This window comes from Dama dama, chromosome 9 (genome assembly GCF_033118175.1).
Source record: "Dama dama isolate Ldn47 chromosome 9, ASM3311817v1, whole genome shotgun sequence".
NCBI lineage: Eukaryota > Metazoa > Chordata > Mammalia > Artiodactyla > Cervidae > Dama > Dama dama.
The window spans coordinates 97,040,933-97,053,752 of record NC_083689.1 but is presented as its reverse complement, the minus strand read 5'-3'; positions in this window follow the sequence as shown (position 1 = coordinate 97,053,752).

Genomic DNA, 12,820 nt, shown 5'->3' with positions numbered 1-12,820 from the left:
TTAAATTTAAGGCAATAATAATTCCCTGTCAGGAGAAAATGAATATATTTCATCACGGTACTTCACTTGAAAAGTAATTGAGTCACCATTTCTATTCACATTACCATCTGAACACTGTAAAACTAAATTAAAAACTATGAGATTGTAATATGGTTTTTGAAAAGTCTATTTTAATTGTCAGACTTGAATGTGAGACTTTGCATCTAACACAAGTTATTTTTTCAAAAGTAGGAAAGCACTAAATTATATTTATAGAAACCTAATACCATTTGGGGCATTAAATGGAAGTACTATTCATATATCTTGTAGTAAAATTTTAACTAGAAAATTCTGGGAATGGATTTTTTTCCAATATTTCTCTCAAACTGAAGAACAAATCTTTCTTAATCTACAAACCTAGACATTCAAAAATTGTATTTGTTTCCTATCTTGGGTCCTTAGTACACCCAATAATAGAGAATTAGTTTTAGAAATTCAAGAGTCAAAGCAGGGTTTTCTTAGTGAATTTTGGGATTCTGTGTTTCTTGTTCAGGGTCTATTTACTACCTGGAAGTGGGGAGAGGGCTTTAAGTTAGGCATAGATGGAGGTGGTTGTTGGAGACAGAGGCCTGGTCCTCAGACAGCATTCATCTTCTCATAAAAATAATATTCATTTACGTTATCACTGTCAGATTTCATGCTCCTGAGTATATATGGCCAGAAAAATGTAGTGACGCTCCCCTTGTTACAGCAGATCAGGGAATCTAATAACCTTGGTCCATGGCAAAAGAAGAAGTAGTTTTGGAAGTGAATCAGATTTAGGCTTCTACTACAGAGAGAACTCTGTGTGTTGGATGAATGAACGAATGCGTGAATAAGTAAATGTTTCCGTTGCTACCGTTTTGAGAACCAGGAAGCTATTTGTCTCTCTTTCCGCAGGACAGAACTGGTCTGTTTGTTTATCACTTGTTCTCAGCTTTCAGAGGACTTGCTGCTTGCCTTTTCCCTGTGCTGTTCCTGCCACTGGTCTCCTGTACTCTTCCTGTTTTGCTTTGGTTTTTTTCTTTTTTTTATTATTATTATTTTTTCATTTATTTATATCAGTTGGAGACTAGTTACTTTACAATATTGGAGTGGTTTTTGCCATACACTGACATGAATCAGCCATGGATGTACATGTGTTCCCCATCCCGATCCCCCCTCCCACCTCCCTCCCCATCCCATCCCTCTGGGTCATCCCAGTGTACCAGCCCCGAGCACTTGCCTCATGCATCCAACCTGGTTTTTTCTTTTTATTTCCCCTGGCTCGTATTATTTCTCCTACGTGCCTTGGCTTTCCTGAGAAAAGGTTAATATTGCGTTGCCTTTTTCGGCCAGACTAATCTTGCACTAGCGGCCCCAGTATAAGGAGTAGCTGCTGCTGCTGCTAAGTCGCTTCAGTCGTGTCCGACTCTTTGCGACCCCATGGACTGCAGCCCACCAGGCTCCTCCGTCCATGGGATTTTCCAGGCAAGAGTACTGGAGTGGGGTGCCATAGCCTTCTCTGGTAAGGAGCAGAGCTGTGTTCTTTGGCTCCTCATGACTGTGCGTCTGCTGCTTCAGTGTCATAATCCAGTTCCAGGGCTCGCGAGGCAGATTGCCAGAAAACAGAGACTGTACTCACTGTGCTGGCCGCATACCTCTGCAGAATCAACATTTGTATGTAGGTTTGTGTCATGCTTGCTGGTTGTTTGAACACAGACCTGTAGGACCCAGACTGGGCAAACAAAACCAAAAGAGGAAAAACTGCATAAAAAATGTTTGGCATTATCTAATGATCAAGCGTTCCAATCTAATTATAGTGCTAGGCCATGCCAAGCATTGATTTGTCTAAGTTTGCAGAGGACTCTAGACTTTCGTTTTCTCATAATTAGTTTCTAATCTAATTAATATGTAGGTTCTGATGAACCAGCTCATTCTTCATCAGTGGATGGAGACCCCAATGTCAGGCTTGTGTAGTCTAAGTTCATCCCATTCTCAAACTCATGCTTTAATAGAGTAATTGCTTAGAAAATCACTTTCAGATAATCAGCTCAAAATCCTGCCTTCAATTAGAAGAAAAGTTCATTTAATTACTATAAAGCATTAATTAAATGCAGACCATAATTTAATTATCCCAGACCTACTGAATCAGAATCTACATGTTGACAAGATTCCTATGAAATTCATCTGCATGTTAAAGTTTAAGAAGAGCAGTTCTCAAACTTGGTGGCACAGTGCAATAACCCCTGGAGTTATTAAAACTTCCTGATGGTGGGCTTCCTCTTAAGAAGATTCTGATTCAGCTGGCATGGGGTCTGGTTTAAGCATCGGGATTTGTGAAAAGCTTGTTAGGTCATTCTAATGTGCAGAAAACTTTGAGAATCACTGGTCAAGGAGAGTGAGAGGGTAAATAGACCAGGACAGTGGTCCTCAATCTTTGTGGGTATCACCACCAAATACAGAGCCAGGCTGATGGACTAGGCTAGAGCCTGAGCCCTCGTACGTGCCAAGTTTCGCATTGGTTCTGACAAACACCAATGTTTAAGAACCGCTCAACCAGGAAAGCATACATAATTACCAGGCAGCTTTCAGAGTCTCTTTGACGTTCCTGGGGAATCTCCCTTTGGTTCTGTTTTTATGACTTGGTGAGAACACTGTTACGAGCATCTGTGTGACCACTCTATTAACTTCCTATTTTATCACCTAATAGGTATCTAGAACTGGTTCTTCCAGGGATTAAATCATGCCCTGATTGTTTGCTAGCGTAGTGCTACTAAGAACATTTTTTATGTGGGGTCTTCAAGCAAAAAAAATTCAAAGATATAAAATCATGTCTTTATACAATTTCTTTCCCCCAGTTCTCAGAACATACATGAAAATTTGCATGTGCAAATATCTAGATTCATAGACTCTTAGATCTAGAGTGTTAGGCTTTAAGATTGTTAGCTCTTAGAGATGATCTAGACTAATTGTCCTTTTCAGTTAAGGAAAGGGGAGACTAGGAGTGAGTGAGTACCCCAGGATCACACAGAGAATGGTAGAGTATGAGCAATAGCTCTGATAATCTTTAAAAGTTTGAGCAGGTAAGCCTGCAACCTCAGCCTCAACCATGTAGGTTAATTATTACAAAGATAAATTAGTCCAATAAAAGAATTAAGTTTACAGGTAGTATATTTACTGACATGCATGTAATTGATCATTTGTAACATAATTATGTCCAAATGGTGAGGAGTTTGAATAGATGGCTGTAATTAATGTTGCTTTCATACTGGCATCCTTGTTTTTTATCAATTTTTCTATCCCCAGTTTAACTCTGTGTTATATATCAATACAACCAGCACAAGAGCTTAGTTTTCCCCCAGTAGCATAGTTTGTCCTACAAAACATGCATGTCATTCTGTAGACATTTGCAAATGTTGAGGAGAAGAAGCCTTAGCACCCCAGCATGTCTGAGAAGAGACTCAGTTGACTTTGCCCCGTTTGCTCTGTAACTCCTCTGGCTCCCATCTCTGCTCCTCATTGCTGCAGTCTCTCAGCTTTCTTACAGAATCGAAGATGAGTGCTTGTAAATAGACAAACCTGGTATCCACAGTGTTTGGATCAATAGCCCTTCTTAAATACTTGAGCAATTCTCTCCAAAGGAAGTCGAGCGTGCCCCGCTGGACAGATTTCTGAAAATAAGGCTTCTTTTTCACACTCCCTTGCCATCTACTCCACCTGTGGCCTCCTCAGCGTCTCCCACGAAGCACACGGTGCCCTTGAGCTGCCCTTTGGCCACCTGCTGTTTCCCCACTGGAATTCTTCCACCAGGCCCACCTGCTAGTATTTCTTCCTACATCTCTCAGGGACTTGAGTATCTGATAGATTTTGATTTTAGATTCATATAGGTAATTCTGCATTAAGGAGTGACCACATTATTTTAATTTTTTTTTTTTTTTTGCACACACAGAAAAACTGGTTGTAACTAGCTTAAATTAAAAAAAAAATTTACAAAGAAAAATAAACAGGAGGGAGGGAGTGTCTCAGAGAATGTAGGAAAGAATTGCACCACTTCACCCTGGAAAAGGCAAGGAACAGGGCAGAAAATGTACTTGAATCTTACCAGAGGAGCTGAAAGTAAGGTGACTGCTCTCCATGGCTGTGTGGGAGCTGGTTCAGAGAGGCTCAGCAGAACAAGGTATATTTTCTGGAGTCTTGCACACCAAATGACATTATGTTAGTACCTTGAAATTGGCCATAAGGTATTTACACAAAGGAAATTGGCGGCTGCTACAAAAACCATTCCCAGCATACCACCACTCAGGTCCACCTTTGTTCCAAACTTCAAATTCCGAAGAGTTGTATTGGAACGGGGCATTTTAAGTGTCCATTTCTGTGTTAATTATGTATGGCAAGGAGAACAGGGTTATAATATACAGATCCGGCAAACTCTGTATATCGATGGTGACTCCAGGAAAGGGCATCTTTATGAACTGGGAAGCCACCCAAAGCCTTTCTGCACAGTTTCTATCCCTTTTCACATATTTGATTCTTAAACAAGGTTAAGCAATTAGGAAATGATGAAATATGACATGTTTCCCTCACTGGAAGAGAATTTACATACTTAGCCGTGACTGTGATAGATGCTACAGCCACTTCAGAGGGTCACAACAGACTGCACGTTCTAACCAATTGGGACCTTTAACAGTAGGCCAATTCCTGGGCCCCATCAGACAGATCCATGCTTGAACTGAGTGTCACTAAGTTTTAAAAGCACCTCAGCATGGAGATTGTTGTTGTTTAGTTGCTAAGTCGTGTCCAACTCTTTGCAACCCCATGGACTGCGGCATGCCAGGCTTCCCTGACCTTCGCTATATCACAGAGTTTGCTCAGATTCATGTCCACTGAGTCAGTGATGCTATCTAACCATCTCATCCTCTGCTGCCCTCTTCTCCTTTGGCCTTCAATCTTTCCCAGATTAGGGTCTCTTCTGATGAATTGTCTCTTTGTATCAGGTGGCCAAATCATTGGAGCTTCAGCATCATTCCTTCCAATGAATATTCAGAGCTGATTTCCTTTATAAGAGTATTGTTTTGTATGTTTGAAAGTTGCTAGAAAGGTAGATTTTTCTTGTGTTTTCATTGCAAGGAAAATAAAATTGTAACTATAGATGGTGATGAATGTTAAGTAAATATATTTCACAATATATACATGTTTCAAAGCACATTCCTCTGCATGTAAAACAAATGTAAGTTTACACATCAATTATATCTTAGCAAAAAAAGAAGAAAGCATCTCATATAATTCCAAAGGAAACCAGGGCTGAAAACAACTGAGGTTATGAGTTGGCATCGTTAAAGCCTTTGTTGTTGTTGTTCAGTCGCTTAGTTGTGTCCAGCTATTTGCTACCCCATGGACTGCAGCATACCAGGCTTCCCCATCCTTCACTATCTCCCTGAGTTTGCTCAAACTCATGTCCATTGAGTTGATGAGGCTATCCAACCATCTCATCCTCTGTCATCCCCTTCTCCTGCCTTTAATCTTTCCCAGCATCAGGGTCTTTTCAAATGAGTCAGTTCTTTGCATCAGGTGGCCAAAGTATTGGAGTTTCAGCTTCAACATCAGTTCTCACAATGAATACTCAGGGTTAATTTTCTTTAGGATGGACTGGTTTGATCTCCGTGCTGTCCAAGGGACTCTCAAAAGTTTGTTCCAGCACCACAGTTCGAAAGCATCAGTCCTTCATTGCTCAGGCTTTTTTGTTGTCCAGCTCTCATGTCTTTACATGACTACTGGAAAAACTTATCGCTTTGACTGTACAGACCTTTGTTGGCAAAGTAATGTCTCTGCTTTTTAATATGCTGTTTGCCATAGCTTTTCTTCCAAGGAGTAAGCATCTTTTTAATTTCATGACAGCAGTCACCATCTGCAGTGATTTTGGAACCCAAGAAGATAAAATTTGTCACTGTTTCCACTTTTTCCCCTTCTATTTGCCATGAAGTGATGGGACTAAATGCCATGATCTCAGTTTTTTGAATGTTGAGTTTTAAGCCAGTTTTTTCACTCTCCTCTTTCACCTAATTTATCAATAGGCTGTTTAGTTCCTCTTTGCTTTTTTTTTAGTTCCTCTTTGCTTTCTGCCATGAGAGTGGTGTCGTCTGCATATCTGAGATTTCTCCCCGAAATCTTGATTCCAGCTTGTGATTGAGCCAGGTACATTCATTTCACATGATGTGCCCTGCATATAAGTTAAATAAGCAGAGTGACAATATACAGTCTGGAATGAATGGAATTGTGCGGTAGTTTGAACATTCTTCAGCATTGGCCTTCTTTGGGGTTGGAATAACAACTGACCTTCTCCAGTCCCATGACCACAGCTGAGTTTACCAAGTTTGTTGACATATTGAGTGCAACACTTTAACAGTATCATCTTTTAGGATTTGAAATAGCTCAGCTGGAATTTCATCTTCTCTATTAACTTTGTTCATAGTAATGCTTCCTAAGGCCCACTTGACTTCACACTCCAGGATGTCTGGCTCTAGGTGAATGACCATACCATCATGGTTATCCTGGTCATTATGACCTTTTTTGTGCAGTCCTGTGTATTCTTGCCACCTCTTCTTAATCTCTTCTGCTTCTGTTATTTCCTTGCAGTTTCTGTCCTTTATTGTGCCCATCTTTGAATGAAATGTTCTCTTTGTATGTCTAATTTTCTTGAAGAGATCTCTAGTCTTTCCCATTCTATTGTTTTCCTCTAATTGTTCTTTGAAGAAGGCCTTCTTTTCTCTTCTTGCTATTCTCTAGAACTCTGCATTCATTTGGGTATAGCTTTCCCTTTCTCCCTTGCTTTTCACTTCTCTTCCTTTCTCAGCTATTTGTAAGGCCTCCTCAGACAACCATTTTGCCTCCTTGCATTTCTTTTTCTTAGAGTTGGTTTTGGTCACCCCCTCCAGTACAATGTTACATACCTCCATCCATAGTTCTTTAGGCACTCTATCATATCTAATCCCTTGAGTATATTTGTCACTTCCACCATATCATAAGGGATTTTATTTAGGTCATACGTGAATGGCCTAGTGGTTTTCCCTACTTTCTTCAATTTAAGTCTGAGTTTTGCAATAAGGAGCTCATGATCTCAGCCATAGTCATCTCCAGGTCTTGTTTTTGCTGACTGAACAGAGCATCTTTATATTTGGCTGCAAAGTATATAATCAATCTGATTTTGGTATTGACCATCTGGTGATGTCCATGTGTAGAGTCATCTATTATGTTGTTGGAGGAGGGTGTTTGCTACGACCATTGCATTCTCTTGGCAAAACTCTGTTAGCCTTTGCCCTGCTTCACTTTGTACTCCAAGGCCAAACTTGCCTGTTACTCCAAGTGTCTCTTGAATTCCAACTTTTGAATTCCAGTTCCCTATGATGAAAGGGATGTTTCTTTTTGGTGTTAGTTCTAGAAGGCCTGTAGGTCTTCATAGAACCATTCAACTTCAGCTTTTTTGGCATAAGTGGTTGGGCATAGACTTGGATTACTGTGATGTTGAATGGTTTGTCTGGGAAACAAACTGAGATCATTCTGTCATTTTTGAGATTACACCCAAGTACTGCATTTTGGATTCTTTTGTTGACTCTGAGGGTTACTCACTTCTTCTAAGGGATTCTTGCCCACCTCAGTAGATATAATGGTCATCCGAACTCAAGTCGCTCCATTCCCATCCATTGTAGTTCACTGATTTCTGAAATGTCGATGTTCACTCTTGCCGTCTCCTGTTTGACCACATCTAATTTACCTTGATTCACAAATTTAACATTCCAGATTCCTATGCAATATTGTTCTTTACAGCATCAGACTTTACTTTCAACACCAGACACATCCACAGCTGGTCGTTGTTTGCACTTTGGCTCGGCCCCCATTTATTCTGGAGCTATTTCTCCACTCTTCCCCAGTAGCATTTTGGACACCTACTGACCTGGGGAGTTCATCTTTCAGTGTCACATCTTTTTGCCTTTTCATACTGTTCATGGGGTTCTCGAGGCAAGAATGCTGAAGTGGTTTGCCATTCCCTTCTCCAGTGGACCACATTTTGTCAGAACTCTCCATCATGACCCATCCATCTTGGGTGTCCCTAAATTGCATGGCTCATAGTTTCACTGAATTACACAAGGCTGTGATCCATGTGATCATTTTGGTTAGTTTTCTGTGATTTTGGTTTTCATTCTGCTGGCCATGGGATTGAAGATTTCTTCTTCTGTCTGCCCTCTGATGATTGAGAATAAGAAGCTTGTGCAAGGTTCCTGATGGGAGCTGTGGGAAAGACTAGGTCTTGCTCTAGTGGGTAGGGCCATGCTCAGTAAATCTTTAATCCAATTTTCTGCTGATGGGTGGGGCTGTGCTCACTCCCTGTAGTCTGACCTGAGGCAGCCCTGTCCTGGAGTCTGCAGTCTCCATGGCAGGGCTACAGGCTCTATGGTAGGACTAATGGTGACTTTCTCCAAGAGGACTTAGGCCAGCAGGCTGCCCCTCCCAGGATTGCTGCTGCCAATGCCCCTGACCCCGTGGCAGGCCACTGTCAACCCATGCCTTCACGGGAGACTCCCAGAACACTCACAGACAAGTCTGGCTCAGTCTCTGTGGAGCCACGGCTCCTTTCCCATGCGTCCTGGTACACACAAGGTTTTGTCTGTGTCCTCCAAGAGTCTGTTTCCCCAGTCCTGTGGAAGTTCTGTAGTCAAATCTTGCTGACCTTCAAAATTAGATTCCCTGGGGATTCCCAGTCCCTTTGACCGATCTCCAGGTGGGGAGGTCTGTTGTGGGGCCTGGAACCTTGGTGATAGCATAAGAATTAGGGAAGTGAAATTTTAACATGTTTGTCACTTGCTGCTGAGTGAGAAGTCTTATCTATAGACTTAAACCACCGCATAGACTTAAATTTTGCATGATGTTAAAGAGTCTGACGTGATCCTGATTCATTATGGACCAGGGGGAAAGAGTGAAAATAAAGCAATTGACATGCCCTCCGGGGTCAGGGACAAGCTCACTCCCTAGAGAGTGAGAAAGAGTGAAATTTTGGGCTGATAAACTGAAAAATGATGGATTTAGGAACTTGGCAATGAAGTGTCAGGCTCCCTGCTGGGGTTAATAAATTACATAATACCTGTATGTGAATCTTAAAAGTTTTGAGACAGATAGTATGGGTCAAGGAATTTTCACTATTGGAAAGATAAGAATGCTTAAAAACAGCATTTTAGTCAGCTTTCCAAGACATGCAGTGGAAGAGAATCCACCTGCCAATACAGGAGATACCTGGATATAGGGTCCATACCTGGGTTGGGAAGATCCCCCAGAGTAGGAAGTACCAACCCACTCCAGTATTCTTACCTGGGAAATCCCATGGACAAAGAAGTCTTGCAGACTACAGTCCATGGAGTCGCAAATAGGCAGACATGACTGAGCACATGCACATAAAAGCAGCATTTACTCATTCATTTATTCCACTCTTTTTTTTTCACCCAGTGATTATTTATTGGGCAAGTATTATATGCAAGATGCTGTGTTAGCCCCTCGTAAAGTAGCACTTAATTCTGCTGAATTTCCATTTGAGCAGAAGAACCAAGAAACAAATCATTACACAATTCAGCATTTAGTTACAAATGTGAACCGTGCTATGAAAGAGAAGGACAGATTTTATGAGGCCATGAGCAGGAAGATACGAGGCCTGAGACCTCATCCTGGGAAGTCAGGTGAGGTCAGAGGAGGCTTCTGAAAGTGGTGTTTGAGCTAAAATCTGAAAACTTGTGAGACTTATTAAGGAAAATTGAGGATGGAGATTGTTTCTAGAAGGTAAAATATCAATCATGCCTACGTAATAAGATTCTAGTAAAAACTCTGGACACCCAAAGAGCTCGAGTGAGTTTCCTTTTCTCCCCTGCCTTTTTTAAAAAAACAAACAAAAAAACACAATTGTATGGATTGTAGGATCTCAGTTCCCCAACCAGGGATTAAACCCAGGCTATAGCAGTAAAAACCTGTTATCCTAAACCTAGGTCACCAGGGAACTCCCTCGGGAGAGTCTTCTTCTTGGTTATAGACATCAAATGCCCAATGGTGAAATGTCCTGAGGACACAGAAGCTTTGGGACTCTCTGACCTTGCCCCTGGGTCTCTTCATTTGTCTGTTCCTGATGCATGCTTTACAATAAAACTGTAATCTTAAGTATGTGCTTTCCTGAATTCTGTGAGTCACCCTAGCAAATTATCAAAACTGAGGGGTCATGGGAACCCCCGGATTTGTAGACAGTTGGTGAGAAGTATGAATGACAAGGAATCCCCAAGCCTGTGAACTATGTCTGGCATGAGGGGAGCCCTGCGGGAGGCTATATCCTTAACCTGTGAATCTGCACCAGTTCTGTCGTTCAGTCGCGAAGTCGTGTCCAACTCTTCTGCTACCCCATGGACTGTAGCCTGCCAGGTTCCTCTGTTCACTGGATTCTCCAGGCAAGAATACTGGAGCGGGTTGCCATTTCCTACTCCAGGGGATCTTCCCAACCCAGGGAGTGAATCTGCGTCTCCTGCTTGGCAGGTGGATTCTTTACCACTGAGCTACCTGGGAAGTGTGCTAACTCTAGATAGTTACTCTAAGAATTGCATTGCAAATAGCGTGTGTGTGTTAATGGCAAGTGATTTCCTCAGTTCTTTCATGTTCCTATATTGGGCTCAAACAGTTGTGTCACCTCCTCTTAGAAGGGCTTCCCTAGTGGCTCAGATGGTAAAGAATCTGCCTGCAGTGAAGGAGACTTGGGTTTGGTCCTTGGGTTGGTGAGATCCCCTGGAGAAGGGAATCGCTACCCACTCCAGTATTCTTTTTTTTTTTTTTTAATTAATTAATGTATTTTAATTGGAGGCTAATTACTTTACAATATTGTGGTGGCTTTTGCCACACATCGACATGAATCTGCCATGGGTGCACATGTGTCCCCCCATCCTGAAACGTCCCCCACCTCCCTCCCCATCCCGCCCCTCAGGGTTGTCCCAGAGCACCGGCTTTGAGTGCCCTGCTTCATGCTTCCAACTTGCACTGGTCATCTGTCTCACATGTGGTAATATACATGTTTCAGTGCTGTTCTCTCAGATTGTCCCACCCTCGCCTTCTCCCACAGAGTCCAAAAGTCTGTTCTTTACATCTGTGTCTCTTTTGCTGTCTTGCATATAGGGTCATCATTACCATCTTTCTAAATTCCATATATAAGCGTTAATATACAGTTCTGGTGTTTCTCTTTCTGACTTACTTCACTCTGTGTAATAGGCTTCAGTTTCATCCACCTCACTAGAACTGACTCAAATGTGTTCTTTGTTATAGCTAAGTAATATTCCGTTGTGTATGTGTACCATAATTTATCCATTCATCTGCCGATGGACATCTAGTTTGCTTCTGTGTCCTAGCTGTTGTAAACAGTGCTGCAATGAACATTGGAGTACACGTGTCTCTTTCAATTCTGGTTTCCTCAGTGTGTATGCTCAGTAATGGGATTGCTGGGTCGTATGGCAGTTCTATTTAGTTTTTTAAGGAATCTCCATGCTGTTCTCCATAGTGGCTGTACTAGTTTGCATTCCCACCAACAGTGTGAGAGGGTTCCCTCTTCTTCGCACTCTCTCCAGCATTTATTGTTTGTAGACTTTTTGATGGCAGCCATTCTGACCAGTGTGAGATTCTACCTCACTGTGGTTTTGATTTGCATTTCTCTGATAATGCCACTCCAGTATTCTTACCTGGAGAATTCCATGGACAGAGGAGCCTGGCAGGCTATAATCCATGGGATCTCAAAGAGTTAGACGTACTATGTAACTAACAATAAGTGCCTGGTTCTACTAATGACAGGACTTCAGCAAACTTCTGGACTTAATTTCTCATTTTTTATTCCTCTTAAAAGCTTTTCCAACTCTTTAAGGCACCGTTTATACCTCCTTACTGTACTTGCATTCCCGAAGTCTTTCATTCTTTTCTTTGTTCTGATATTTATCCAATGTATAAAAAATAATTGGTTCACATCGCTCATTTGGCTCATTTGGCTCATTTGAGGTTGTGGAGCTTGCCTGATTCTTCTTCAGATCCTCAGGCCCCATCCTAGGCCCTGAATGAATGAATGTTAGGGTGGAGCCAATACAGGCAGATCCCTGCTCATTGAACTTGAGCAGTTTTTATGGCTTCTAACATGGCTTCACACTGTTATCATGGATGGACTTTGGTAAGAAGTATGTGGATAGCAGTAAGGGAGTAATAAAACTGGGCAACTTTATCTCATAAGGTCCCACAAGGTGCAGAATTCAAATTGCAAGGCAAGAACTACTATATTATTAACATGTGTGTATGGGTAAATCTACACCTCTAAATCACTGTTTCTCAAAACTGGGGAGAAAGAGAGCCTAAATGAAAGTGCATTCCCCAAGTTGCAGTCCTTGGGACTATTGGCATCAGAATCCCCCTTCAGTCATAGCAACCCACTTAGCAATCCAGATATTAGCGTATCACTATTAGCCTACTAATCATCTTAAGTGTTTTGCTGCTTTATCTTATAATTTTGAAAAACTATGTACCCTCCCAGCATTTGAAAAGATTTGAATTTCTATCTAAATTTCACATATTTAAATTGCTTAGATACTTTCCATAATTGAAAATGATGTAATTTCTGGTATGTAATAAATATTGGCATTTATGACTCATATTATATTTTAGAATATGTCCAGTAGAACAAGAATGTGGCTAAGCTTTGATACCTATCAAATGTATACTAAAAAAATGAAAATGTTCTTTTTTAATAGTCAAATTTTTTCCTTTGTCCCCGCTT